The sequence below is a fragment of the Diabrotica virgifera genome, chromosome 7 (genome assembly GCF_917563875.1).
Source record: "Diabrotica virgifera virgifera chromosome 7, PGI_DIABVI_V3a".
In the NCBI taxonomy this organism is placed as follows: domain Eukaryota; kingdom Metazoa; phylum Arthropoda; class Insecta; order Coleoptera; family Chrysomelidae; genus Diabrotica; species Diabrotica virgifera.
In genome coordinates, this window is record NC_065449.1 from 249,608,139 (window position 1) to 249,623,678 (window position 15,540).

Genomic DNA, 15,540 nt, shown 5'->3' on the forward strand with positions numbered 1-15,540 from the left:
CTTATTGCCAGTTATAAAAAAATAAACAAAGCCAAGGTGATTTATTTGTTAATTATTTTATTATTTTTAAATATTAAAATATACGATTGTTTGAGTTGGATTTATTTATAACTATCGTAGGTATGTAATGTTGATTTGTTTAAGATTAGTAATACATTAAACAAAAACAGAAAGGAAATATGGTAATGTATTATGTGATGCGACATTGATTTTTCAACTAATACGCATTTTTATTCTAAATGTACATTTTTCACTTATTTAGATATTCCTATTAACTGATAAAAATAGTCTGAGTAGTATATACTTCTTCTTTAGGTGCCGTCTCTAATGGAGATTGGCGATGGCTTCAATAAATTCTAATCTATATATATCTGTCTATCTAATTAGCCTTCTTCGGTCCATCTTTGGCCATAGGCCTCCCCAATTCTTTTCCATTCTTCTCTGCCTGTGGCTACAGTCATTCACCTAGAGCCCATGTGCTTCTTGATATCATCTGCCCATCGATTTGGGGCCTTCCTCTGCTTCATTTATATTCCCACGGTCTCCAATTTATCAGAAAGTTGTTCCATCGGTCTTCTTTATTTTGACTTACATTGTGTCCGGTAAATCTCCATTTCAATTTTGCAACTTCTTGTCTAACATCCCTAACTTTTGTTTTCTCTCTTATCCACTAGTTTCTCTTTTTATCTGTTAATATTATCTGAAACATTTGTTTTTCCATTGCTCTGTGTGTTTTTATGATTTTGTCTATGTTTGCTTTTGTAAACATCCACGTTTGGGAACCATAAGTGAAAACTGGGAGGACCTACATGTCAATGGTACCTACCGATTGTATACCTTGGTCTTAAGATGTTGTGAATATCTTTTGTTTTTAAGGATGTAGCTTAGTTTGCCAAATGTTGTCCATGCCACTCTAACTCGTCTTTTGATCTCTGCTGTTTGGTTTTCCTTGTTAAGTTTTATAATTTGACCCAGATATAGGGGAGAGTTGGATAAAACGGGATAGTCGTATAAAACGGGATACCTAGCCTAGAGACCCACCTAGTGCTGCTATCAATCGGACAATAACGGAAACTTGTTACCAGTCGTCATTTTAACATTCTCAGTTCGTTTTAACTCGAGGCCACTATTTGATGAAAAGTTGTTGTATTTAGAATTGTTTGACTCTATTTTTTTGGCTCTTCGTACTTTTAAGTGCGTTGTTTTCTACATTATACTGCCTACATATATAAAGATATAATTCCGGTGACTATTACATTTAATTAACACTCATTAACGAATATTCTCATGTGTAGACTATCTAATTTTAGGCGAAGTAGTTTTCAATCCTAATAGTAAATTATTAATATTGAAAATATTAAAAATATTACTAAAAGATTTTTAAATTGAAAACTTATTGGTACACTTTCCTGGTGACACCGCCAAGACTTCTACAATTTGCAAGTCAAATGGATGCTGCAGTGAAGACGAGAGGGAAGGAATTCTACACTATGCAATTCACATCCCCCGTCTGCAGCTGGTAAAGTTCCAAAATGCACCTAGTTACTCTACGGAGTAATACGACTATAAAATAAAAATGCAAATCCATTTGACTTGCAAATTGTAGAAGTCTTGGCGGTGTCACCAGGAAAGTGTACCAATAAGTTTTCAATTTAAAAATCTTTTAGTAATATTTTTAATATTTTCAATATTAATAATTTACTATTAGGATTGAAAACTACTTCGTCTTTCAATGCCAGATGGCGCTAGCCACCTACTATCATCACTTCAGTTGCAATGGGTGGGAAAACCTCTCGATACGAATCAGTTAAAATATGGAGAACAGTGCCTACGTTCCTTCCGATGAAGGCTCCAATAAGAGCCGAAAATCGCGGTTCAAGGGACTGGACTGCACTCCGTATTCTAATTGAAAAGTAAGATTGTTTTGCCTTCGCATTGCAACTGAATAAAAATGGTATACATTTTTATCTAATTTTACTTTCACATTTAGGTAGCAGCCATTTTTGTTTTTAAAAATGTCTGAGTTGGACAAAACGGGACACTTATAAGCTGGATAAAATGGGATACAGTTTCATTATGTCCCATTTTATCCACCTATTATTTTTTGTTGGCCTATTAATTTTTGAAATAGAGATATGAAGCGAGATATTTTTATGTGACTTTTGTTCTGATATACGAATCAAGTCCTAAATAAAAGGTCTTATTTCCCATTTTGAAATAAAACATAAAAATAGCCTATTTTTAAGTTTCTGACTACTGAAGATATTGTTCTTTCAAGAGTAAATTTTGCTTTGCAGTTTTAGGTCTACTTAATTATACTTTTTAGATAATTTTATACAAAAAATTAAATAGATATTGTGAACCTATCCCGTTTTATCCAACCGTGGTATGCTAAAACGGGATGTGTAAGACTTAATAAATATTTTTTTTACCATTTTCCAGTCATTAAAAATAGCTAAAAATATTTTTTTTTTGCGTGCTTCAATAAATGTTGTAGCTACAAAAAATAATTCTATAATGATTTCTTTAACATATTTTCCGTAGTAAAAATAAACAAGTATGGTATCCAGTAACTCTCCCCTATATATGTAATGCTCATCTGTATGTGTTATGATTTTGTTATGCTATGTCTTATACTCTAGGCTAATTAGCAAAATTCATGGAAAAGTTATTTACCAGCAATTTTATTGCTGGAATCGAATTATAAGATCCTATATATTAATTATATAGGTATGCAAAGTCCGCAGATAGTGTGCTACTTTTTTTATAAACAAAATGACGCCCGAAAATCGTGTTTTTTTCAATTATTGCTCTATAACTCCGAAGATTTTAACTTTACAACAAAAACACCCAAATAAAAATTCACCGCAATTAAATTTTGCATAGAGATCTGTTTCTCACGATTTGCTTCGACGAAAATTTTCCTCGGAAAATGCAGGTTTTCCTAACAAAAACTCTAATTTTCAAATAAAGTTTTAGGTAAGTAATTATTAATCAATAATTAAATAACTTAGTGACATCAAAGCTTTCTCGGTATATATTGTAATTCCAGAAGTCGGTCAAAATTAAACGAATATTTTAGCAACAATTCAATTGTTAATTAACAATTTACGATCGCCATAATAACCAAAATGATAATGATACATTGATCAAACTTATAAAGATTATAAAGATGAGATGCTTATTTAATATTTTATCGACAAAATATAAATTTTTCGTTTTTTTGCATAATCTTTAAATTTTGAAAAAAAAAATAGTTATAATATGTTGGTCTAATTAGTAAAGTACAAAGAAAGGTTATTTACCAGCAATTTTATTGCTGGAATCGAATTATAAGATCCTATATATTATTAATATAGATATGCAAAGTCCGCAGATAGTGTGCTACTTTTTTTATAAACAAAATGGCGCCGACAAATCGTATTTTTTTCAATTATTGCTCTATAACTCCGAAGATTTTAGCTTTACACCAAAAACACTCAAATAAAAATTCACCCCAATTTAATTCTACATAGTGGCAAGTTTTTCCCGATTTGCTCCGACGAAAATTTTCCTTGGAAAATGTGGGTTTTCCCAACAAAATCTCGAATTTTCAAATAAATTTTTTGGGCCAGCAATTATTTATCAATAATTATATAGCTTGGTGAAATAAAAGCTTTCTTGGTATAGATTATAAATTCAGAAGCCGGTGAAAATGAAACGAATATTTTAGCAACAATTCAATTGTTAATTAACACTTTACAGTCGCAATAACAACCAAAATAATCATGAGACATTGATCAAACTTAGAAAGATTATAAAGGTGTGATGCCTATTTAATATTTTGTCGACAAAATATAAATTTTTTCAGTTTTTTGCATAATCTTTAAATGTTTAAAAAAATTGTTATAAACAAATTAACATTTCTCAGAAATTGTTTGTTATATTCTAATTTTAAAAAATACTTAAAATGCGTATTTCATAGGTCTTGAAAATGAGTGCTTTAAAAAATTTTTACAACCATTTGCAAAAAAGTTATGAAACAGCAAAGTAAATATACGATTACTCCGTTGTTTATAATTTGTTTTAATTGTTTCAAAGCTTAAATGTGAGTCTACGGTACAAACTAATTACTCACAAAGAATGTCAAAAATTAGTGCAATGGTTATATTTTAATCAAAGATTAAAAATACTTTTTTTTGTAATTTTTAGCGCAAAAGTAGGCCTGATACAGAGTCGGAGCTAAAATGTTCACTCGAAGCGACTGACACGCAGCATACATTATTTATTAAAAGTGTACGTTGCGCGGCCGGTCGTCGCTCCGAGTGAAAATTTTAGCTACAGTACTGAATTAGTCTACTTTCACGCGTGGAAATTACAAAAAAAATATATTTATAATCTTTAATTAAAATATAACCAATAAACTGATAATCGATATTTTTTTGTAAATAATTAGCTTGCACTTTAAACTCACTTCTACGCTTTGAAAGAATTAAAAAAATTATAAACACCGTAGTAATCGTATGTTTACTTTGCTGTTTCATAACTTTTTTGCAAATGGTTGCAAAAAAGTTTTAAAGCATTCATTTTCAAGATATTTGAAATACGCATTTTAGCTATTTTTTAAAATTATAATATAATAAAAACTTTCTGAGAAACGTTAATTTGTTTATAACTATTTTTTTTAAACATTTAAAAATTTTGCAAAGAAATAAAAAAATTGTATTTTGTCGACAAAATGTTAAATAGGCATCTCATCTTTATAATATTTCAAAGTTTGATCAGTGTATCACAATTATTTTTGTTATTATTGCGACCGTAAATTATTAATTAACAATTGAATTGTTGCTAAAATATTAGCTTAATTTTCACCAGCTTCTGGAACTATAATCTAAACCAAGAAGGCTTTTAAGTCACCAAATTATTTAATTATTGGTAGATAATTACTTATCTAAAACTTTCTTTGAAAATTAAAGATTTTGTTGGGAAAACCTGCACTTTCCAAGGAAAATTTTCGTCGGAGCAGATCGGGAAAAACACGTCTCTATGCAGAATTTAATCACGGTGAATTTTTATTTGGGTGTTTTTGTTGTAAAGTTAAAATCTTCGGAGTTATAGAGCAATAATTGAAAAAAAACACGATTTTCGGGCGCCATTTTGTTTATAAAAAAAGTAGCACACTATCTGAGGACTTTGCATACCTATATTATTAATATATAGGATCTTATAATTCGATTCCAGGAATAAGATTGCTTGTAAATAACTTTTCCCAAAAATGGCCTATTCTCCGATAATCAGCCCAGACTATTACTGTAATTCATTTTAAGGCCTATCTTTCCAGCTTCTATGTCCAGTTCTTTCATCATTTCAAACAAATCTTCTTTTTGAAGTTATACTTCTATAGGCGCGTTTGGGAGTAAATGTATATGTGCGCGAATTCATCAAAAGTCTTGTTCCTGGGCGCAGCTGAAGTGTTTTACGTGCTCTGATTGGGTAATTACAAAGACCTGTCAATAATTTTTCAATATGTCGGTTATGGGTAAACAAATGTTATGTATATTAGTTTGTATTGTTGTAAGGACTGAAACAAAAGCAAGTTTATAATTGTAATGACTTTGTAAATAGTTTTTAAAAGCAACAGGTACGTAATTATAAATGTTTCAGTATTGTAATAAAAAATTACGTAGGTACCTATTTGGAAAATGTAACATGTACCTATCTAGTAGGTAATGCTTTGATTTACATAATTTAATTACCAACAAAATTTCTACCAATCTTCATCTAATATATTGTTTTCTTACTCTATGTTTTGTTGTATTTTAATATTTTAATTCCACAAAAATCAAACTATTTTGATTAAATTCAGAACTGTCAAAAACTTTAAACGTTCAGTTGGTGAATCTTTCCACATGACGGTTATGTTTACTTGGCTAAACGGTCAGGTGCTTAGATTTCAAATCTGACCAGCGTAATATAAGCGGGTTCGATCCCCAATGCAAATTTTTATTTTTTTTTGTTTTTTTATACATTTTATGATTGTAAGTATATTTATTATACATATAATTTTTTTCACAAAATACGTATTTAGATAAAATTTTTGACAACAATTATTGTTCAGAAATCATTTCTTTGTGGCATTTTTCAATGTGTTTGTGTGTGTTTTATTCTTTTATTTGTTTTAATTTTTGGTATTGTTTTAATAAAATTTTTTGAAAAGTAGTAAGTATTAAAATTAGTTTAATATTTAAATAAAATATAAATAAACTGTTTAAAGTATATTAATTTCGTTGAAATCATATAATAGAAGTATAATTTCTTACGTCCGTACAAAGTACAAACACATTCTTTTTTTATCGGTTGTCAATACGATGTTATCACCGTACCTTAGATGGTTCAAACGTTGTCCACAAATTTTTATACATTTTTCCCATTCTAATCTTTTAAAAATACCTTCCAGAGCCTGATTGAAAAGTTTTGGTGATATTGTGTCACTGTAAATCGTTGTTAGTGTCCTTCAATTCTCTTAAGTCATTCAGCAAAGGAGAAACTGCCGTTTTTCAGTGTTTCTGAATAATTTTGTGTCGTTCTGCTTCGTCCACAAGGCTAATAAAGTCGATTTCAAAACATAATCATTGATATTTGTAATCGAAAACAACATTTGTCTAATTAATTTAAAGAAACCGATATCTTACTCATAACGTGGTTTTCCCATAAATTTCAATACGAATACCATAAATTACCATAAAGTCGTAGTAAATCCATGTGCCATTAAGTAAATAAATTAATTTGCAGTTAATTTTCCGGTCGAAGTTTTGCGTCATAGTTTTAGTAAAAGTTTTGTCACAAATTGAATCAATAAGTTGTTCTGTATCGTTAATTATAAATCTACCAAAAAACCCCAATGCGAGAAAGTGCGAAGACACTGAGCCATTATGAACCATTTAGGTACTTAAAACATTTCTAAAGGTCATTCAAAAAAGAATATAATACAAACTGCGAGGAACAACTAACAAGAACACAATTCGGATTTCGTGATGCTCTGGGAACACGGGAGGTCCTTTTTATATGCTTTATACGTATATGGGATATACGTATGCTTTATAGATTACCAGAAAGCATTTGACAAAGTAAAGCATGACAAATTAATAACTCTCAATGCAAGAAATTGGAATTGAGAGCAAAGATCTGAGAATTATCAGAAACATTTATTACAATCAAATGGCCAAAATCAAAATAGGAGACCAGTTAACTGATAAAATTGCAATATAACGAGGAGTACGACAGGGCACTGCTATTCAATATTTATTCTGAATGGGTATTTAAAGAAGCTTTAGACGATTGTGCGAAAGGAATATTAATAAACGGTGAATGGTTGAATAACATTAGATATTCAGATGACACCATAGTTTTTGCCGATAATCTGAATGATTTACAGATGTTAACAAATCGCATAATAGAAGTCAACAACAGATAACAGTTCTTAACATAAAGAAAACCAAATTTATGACAATTAGTAAAAAAACAATACGTTCAACTTACAATCAACCAACAGAATATCGAAAGAGTCGAGCAATATACATATCTGGGCACCAATTTTCATAGCCAATGGGACCACTCAACAGAAATTAAACAGCGAATAATAAAAGCAAATGTTAGAATGATACCTATTTTTAACAGTCGAGACATATCATTAAAAACAAAATACCGTCTGTTGAAATGCTACATATTCACAGTTCTGCTCTACGGAATGGAAGCGTGGACACTAACTGTTGCATCTATCAATCGACTTGAAGCTTTCGAAATGTGGTGTTATAGGTGCATCTTACGTATATCCTGGATTGACCGAATTACTAATGTGGAAGTCCTGTGTAGAATGGGGAAAGAGTGTGAAATTCTCATGACCATAAAAACTAAAAAATTAGAATATCTAGGGCATGTAATGAGAAATCCAGAACGTGACGGCCTTCTCCAACTGATTCTCCAAGGGAAGGTAAATAGTAAAAGAGTACCGGGAGGAAGACGCATTTCCTGGCTTCAAAATTTACGAAACTGGTATTACACGACTACCACTGAACTGTCTCGCGCTGCGGTAAACAAAGTCAAGATAACCATGATGATCGCCAACATCCAGAACGGATAGGCACTTTGAGAAGAAGAAGTAAGTATCGTTAATTAGGATTAGATTTGGGGGCATATTATGTCTTCTTCTTCTTCTGCTTCTTCTTTTTCTTTTTCTTCTTCTTCCTTCTTGTAAGCTTATATAGGCTTTTAAGCCTGTTTCTTCTTCAATATTAGCCTCCTGAATTGTTTAAATTATATCATCATCTTTTTCTTGGTCTGCCAATACTTCTTCGTCCATTTGATGACTTATCTCGTGCTATTTGTACTATCCTATCCTCTGCCATTCTATTAATATGTTCGTTCCACTCGTGTTTACGTTTTGTCACCCATCCATTTATGTCTTTTACATTGAATAATCTTCTTATGTTTTTGCTTCTCTCCCTATCCAACAGACTTTTCCCTGATATTCGTCGAAGTATTTTCATCTTTGTTGTTTCTAGTAGTCATCACGTTTTAGATGTGTCAGGTCTTGTCTCCGCCGTGTATGTCAATATAGGTCTAATTGCTGGTTTATAGATTCTTGCTTTTGTGTCTTGTCTTAGGCGTTTGTTCTTCCAGATTGTGTCATTAAGGGATCCCGCCGCTTTACTTGCTTTTAAGATTTGTTGTTGTAATTCCTCTTCAACATCTCCGTAACTGGTTATATCTATTCCCAGATATCTAAAACTTGCTTTAGATATCTGGGATACTTTATTATTTTCCCATCAATTTCGATTTTACATCGTAGTGGGTATGTAGATGTTGTCATACATTTGGTTTTTTCTACTGATACTTTATTATCATAATATGATAATATCTTTATATTTTATTATCATAATATGACAAGAAATACAATATTATTGTATTTCTTGGCTGTTGTATTGAAGATGTGTGTTAATTTTTGGAGTAGGTTTTCTGTCTCGGCGATTAATGCGGCGTCGTCTGCATAACATAATATTTGGATTTCTTTGTTCCCCATTCTGTAACCAGCATATTATGTTAACCATTTATTTAGAATAATTGATGGATTCGACCATTACTTGATGGAAATTCATTTTATCTAACAATAAATCACTGAAAACTTTTTTACCTTTCCAATAACCATATTCATTACCTATAATCTTTCAGTTATTTCCTTGCGTTTTTCTTCGTACTGTTTATTCGCAATTTCTACAAAGTTATATCATAGATCTCCAATTTTCTTCTGAATGTCATAATTATACTAATCTATTGTCGCGTAATGATTCCAGTACATAACCAATTAATTGTAAAAGGGGACATTACGTTAAACAATTGCAATCAATCTATTATACACGGTATATAAAATAAGATTCGTGCTGATCACTATCAACTATCACAATAAGGGAAATACCATTAGAGTGAGACGTATACGGGGTTAATTCCAATAATAGTACATTGTTTACCGGGTAGGAAAAGCTTAACATTCCTGGACGACTGTGAAGATTGTTAAGTCGAGGCGCAAGCCGAGACTTAGCAACACAGAGTCCAGGAATGTGGCTTTTCCTACGAGGTAAACATACTATTTTTCCGCAAATCGTTTAAAATTCGACAGATATTGATTGATTTAAAAAAAACGCGATAATTTTATTCCCAAATAAATGGTGCTTTGAAATTCCTAATAAAATTACTTGGGTTACTATGGAAACGTATTGAGGTTGAATTGTCAAACTTGATGTTTTCAAAATATAAATTAATTCCTTATAAGCAATGTGTTTTCTATCATTTATGTAGAACACTAACAACTGTACGGAAATATCATTTCCTTACAGTAAGGAAATGACATTTCCTTACAGTAAGGAAGTCCTGACTTTTTCTTCAAGAAATTTTGACAGGAATGTCAAAATTTCCTGGCGATTTGCGGAAAAAGTCATTTTTTTAACTAAATGAGTCCATCACTAATGCTTTTTAACTCGTATAGGGCTTTTCATCGATTGTCATTTGTTTCGAGCTTCTGCCATGTGTCACATAATATTAATATATCTACGTCATACGTCTTTGATTTGTAACATTGTATATACCAATACCGTATGACGTAGATATATTAATATTATGTGACACATGACAGAAGCTCGAAACAAATGACTGTGAATGAAAAGCCCTATTAGACCAGGGCGGATCTGTTTTGAGGTGGATGTGAGAGGTGGCATTCGGATTTTTGCAGATAAAGTTAGGTGACAACTTTAATAATTATAATTATAATTATAATTGACTTATGCTCCTTCTCAAATATGCCCGGAACATTAATAAAAAAATTAAAATATTTAAAAATTTCGAAAAATATCGATTTTTTTCTACTTTCATTGCTTATAACTTTAAAACGATTCATTTTGGAACAAAGTCGTAGGAAAAGAAAATAAAGATAATTGAATTTTGTATAATATACGGCTGGTTTAAAATGTCTTAAATTATTACCCTTTCTGCAAAATAGCAATAAATATAAAATAAGGGGGCAAAAAAGACTGTTTTTATTCAATGTTTTTCAACCACTTTGGTTGCACTTAGAACCTTCATAATTCGCTTAGAAAATTCTTACAACATACTTAAACCGTCCACCAAATTTCATTAAAATCGACCTAATAAATTTTGCAAAATAATTTTGCAATCTAAATTTTTTTAAAAAGGTTCAAATTTTTTAAAAACTGTCTGAACAAAAAGTAGACCATTTAGAAGTTGGTTAATTTTTTACATATAAAGAGGTTCTCTACCTATATAATACAATTTACAGAATTAAAATCGGGTTATTTAAGCGGCCTCAGCACTGTTTTAAAGTTATAAACAATGTTTTGGCTTATAAACAAATATAGTGAGGACGTTTGAGTTGGAATAAATTAATTTTCTTGAGAATGGGCGACTCTGGAGATAAATCCCGAAACAGATCGATTTTTATTTTTAAATTATAATTTTTTGGCACAGTTCGAATTCATCAGTCTAATAGTGCGGACATAAATTCGTGTGCTGGTATTTTTACTTTTTGCTGAGATAAGTATATTACCTGCTAATTATATTTTAATTGAAATACCTAGTATTTCAACTATTGTTTCCTATTTATATTTAAGAGTTTGGTTTTGATTTTACGATTTATATATTTTATTTACAAATATTAATTAAAAACATTTCTAATATTTTATAAACCATGGGGGAAAATACGGGCGGGAAACCGCCCGATTTAAATTTAAATAATTGTCCGAACAATACTGAAAAAGAAAATATTGATTCTAGTTATAATAATATTATTGATTTAGAAAATCGTTATAGACCAGGCGATAAAGGTCCTTATTTTGTTTTCGTGGAAAGTAAAGAAAAACATATTGGAAGGCTTTTCCCAATTAAAATTGGTCACTATATACTCCCGGAGGAGAAATTAAGTAAACAAGTGGAGGATATAAAATCGGTAGGAATAAACCGCGTAAAAGTCATATTTAAAACTATGGAATCCGCTAATTCGCTAGTAAATCATTATGTTATAAATCAAAATAACTTAGTAGCATATATCCCTAAATTTTACACCCATAAAAAAGGCATCGTCAGAATGGTTGATACGACTTTCTCCGAGGAGTATCTACTAAAAGCCATCATTTCCAATAAACAAATTGTAAGCGTTCAAAGAATGAAAAGAAAAATTATAGACTCAGACGGAAATTCCAGTTTAGTTAACAGACAAATGATTATAGTACAATTTCTGGGCAATGAAATCCCACAAAACATACAAATTAATCTTTGTAACTTTCAAGTAGAACCTTATGTACAACCGGTTGTCCAATGCTTTAAATGTTTGCGTTATGGCCATTCGGCCAGACAGTGCAAATCTAAAGAAAGCAGATGCAAAAAATGCACAGGTTTGGATCATCTGGAAGATGAGTGTCAATCAGAAAATGTTTGTATTTACTGTAAAAACAATGAACACACTTCAATCTCCCGTAAATGCCCTATTTTCACAAAACAAAAACAAATTAAACATATTATGGCTCAGGAAAACATTTCCTTTAAAGAAGCTGAAAATATGTATGTAAATCCTTCCTATGCCAAAATTATTACGAATAACAGGTTCTCGGTGTTAAATAATATTAACAACTTTCCACCATTGCCTGAAGTAAGGCAAACATCTTCTCAGAGTTCTTCAGCCGTATTAAGGAAACCCTTTATCAAAACAAATATTCCTACTTCCAAAAAACGAAAACCTTCCCCACTATCTCCCACTACAGAAATGTCACCAATAAAAAAAACCCCCCAATTAAAATCAAATGCTAATACTGTTCTTCCTAATCCTTATAGGGACGAATATATGAACTATAAAGAAAAGTCAGTACTTATACTATCTACATTCGTTAAACAACTTCAAAAAAGTTTTCCGTCTAGCCCAGTTTCTTTTGCAGAATCAGATATAAGAGAATTTGTTAATAATATGTTTGATACCGACAATCACACAGATGGAATGGACATTAATATTAGTGGATCTGAATCCGAATATTATTAACCTTCCCGATTCCTGACCATAATATTAAAAAAGACAAACTATATATTTTGCAGTGGAACTGCAGATCTTTAAAATCAAATAAAGCAAGTTTAATTAATTTTGTTAACAGTACAACTATTGACATCATTGTTATATCAGAACTATGGCTTAAGCCTGACGAAAACTTTTTTTTGAGAGGGTTCAATTTAGTTAAAAAATGTAGAGTTGATGGTTATGGTGGCGTTGGTATTTTTGTAGCGCAAGGGCTCGGTTTTAAAGAGGTTAATATCATCCAGCCGTTAAACATAGATTTAGAAGTGTGCGCAATTACTTTACCTTCTATAAACTTATCAATAGTGTCTATTTACCGACCACCTGACGTGATTGTCAATTTTACCGACTGGCTACAATTATTTCAGCAGTTCAAGTCCCATACTCTTTTTTGCGGAGACTTTAATGCGCGCCATGATAGGTGGGGACCTATACCTGATGATCGACATGGTAAAATTTTGGTAGATGCAATAGATCATCTAGACCTTGTTGTATTAAACGATGGTACTCCCACTAGAATTAACTCTAGTGGAAATCATTCAGCTGTTGACATAACATTAACCTCTCATTTTTTGGTTGATAAATTAACTTGGACGGTTTTAGATGACACTATGGGATCGGACCACTACCCAATAGCTATCGACATCCAAATTAAGCCTTCAAATTTTTCAATAAACCCATCCACTAAGTGGAATGACACATGCGCAGACTGGGAATTATTCCAAACACTCTTGGAAAAAGATGTTACTCAGTTACTTACTGAAAATAACACAAGTAATGCATCAACATTTTTCGAAATGATTTCCAATGCAGCGACTCGGTCTATGCCTGTTAAAAAATCTTTTACTCCCATTTCCCCAAGACCAATTTGGTGGGATCAGGAATGTAGTAAGATGGTAGAAAAACGGAAAACGGCCTTAAAAAATTATAGAATTCTGTCCAATCATAATAATTATTTAGTTTATAAAAACGTAGCTGCCCAAGCTAAACGTTTATTTAAAAACAAACAACGTTGTAGCTGGATTAACTTCCTAAATAAACTTAATAAAAATACACCACTAACTGAAATTTGGAAGTTCGTTAAAGCTGTAAATAATAAAAATTTTCATTGTCCCAAAAAACCTCTTTCAAAAAAATTAATAGAGGAAATACTAAACAAAATAGGTCCTCCTTCTGCTTCTAATTTTGTGGTTAAATCAGTTAACAAATTCCCATTTAATCATGAAGATGAATTGTCTACTTCTTTCACAATGGACGAATTGGATTTAGCGATCAAAAATAGTCGGAACACAGCTCCCGGGTTAGATGGCTTTACTTATAAAATAATAAATAACTTACCATATTCTGCTAAAAATTTTCTTTTGCAATTATTTAATGACTGGTGGAGGAAACAAAAATATTATGACTGCTTTAAAAATATTATAATTTGTCTGTTACTTAAACCTTATAAAGATCCAGAAATTCCATCATCATACCGCCCAATCTCGTTAATATCATGCGTGACCAAAACATTCGAAAGATTAATTAAGTTTAGATTAGAACATTTTGTGGAATATAGATCCCTTTTACCAAGCATTCAATATGGTTTTCGCAGAGGACGGGGAACAATAGATGCGGTGAGTCACTTAGTTTCAGATATACAAATAAGTTTTTCCAGAAACCTATATACATTATGTTTATTCATAGATCTAACAGGGGCCTATGATGTAGTTGACCTAAATATTTTATCAAAAAAGATGGAAAAAATTGGAATTAATAAAACTGTATGTACCAATATCTTAATTATCTTTCATAATAGAAAAATATTTTTACGTGATCATAATAACGTATTACATGGTCCACACACAGTATGTAACGGTTTACCTCAGGGGTCTGTATTGAGCCCTATTTTATTTAATATATACACTGCAGATCTGCATACGTTAGTAGGTGATAAATTCAACATGATACAATACGCGGATGATTTATGTTTTTACTTCAGCCATGGTTCATATGAGAAATGTTTAGATGACTTAAATGAATGTATGTATTTGATAACAGGTTGGTTTAATGACATGGGATTCAGTGTTTCTCAGGATAAGACTGCCTTGGTATGTTTTACTCGTCACCGAGTTAGAACTGCTAGAGCTGCTTGTCTAGACGAGTTCACGATTCCATTCGTCGACGAATATAAGTACCTAGGTATAGTACTAGATAAAAAACTGCCTTGGACTAACCACATAAAATATATTAAAAAAAGATCCGAACACGGCATAAACCTACTAAAAGTGGTTTCCAAAAAAAAATGGGGAGCAGATGTTACTGTATCGTATACATTCTACAAAGCATATATTCGTTCCATATTGGACTATGGTTGTACATTATACGGGTCGTCATCCAAAACGAATCTAATCACTATTGATCGTATACAATATAAGGCTTTAAAAATTTGTATGGGTCTAATGATGTCATCGCCTAACCAAGCAGTCCTTGCAGAAATACAAGAACCCCCATTAAATATACGTAGACAGTACTTAGCTGAAAAACAAATAATTAAATACAGAACATTTAATACGACTATGATCCGAAAAATAGCTTTTATTAACACTTGTAATCTTACAACACCGGATAAAAAATTCCCCTCCCTTGGCAGATGGCTTTGTTAATACCAACCATTATAAAATTTTTATATTAAATAGTCCCAAATATCCAATATTTCAATATAGTTATCAAAGTATCATATTTCGGCCAACAATTATATACCCTGAATATTTAGAAATCCCTAATTTAAATAACCTAATACTCACCACCACATTGAATGCTTTTGGAAAGGATGTAACTAAAATATTTACAGATGGGTCCAAAAGTGAGGTTGGAATAGGTGCAGCATTTTTTGTTTCACACATCAATCATGTCGAAAAATTTAAACTAGCGGATATATTCTCTATTTACAGCGC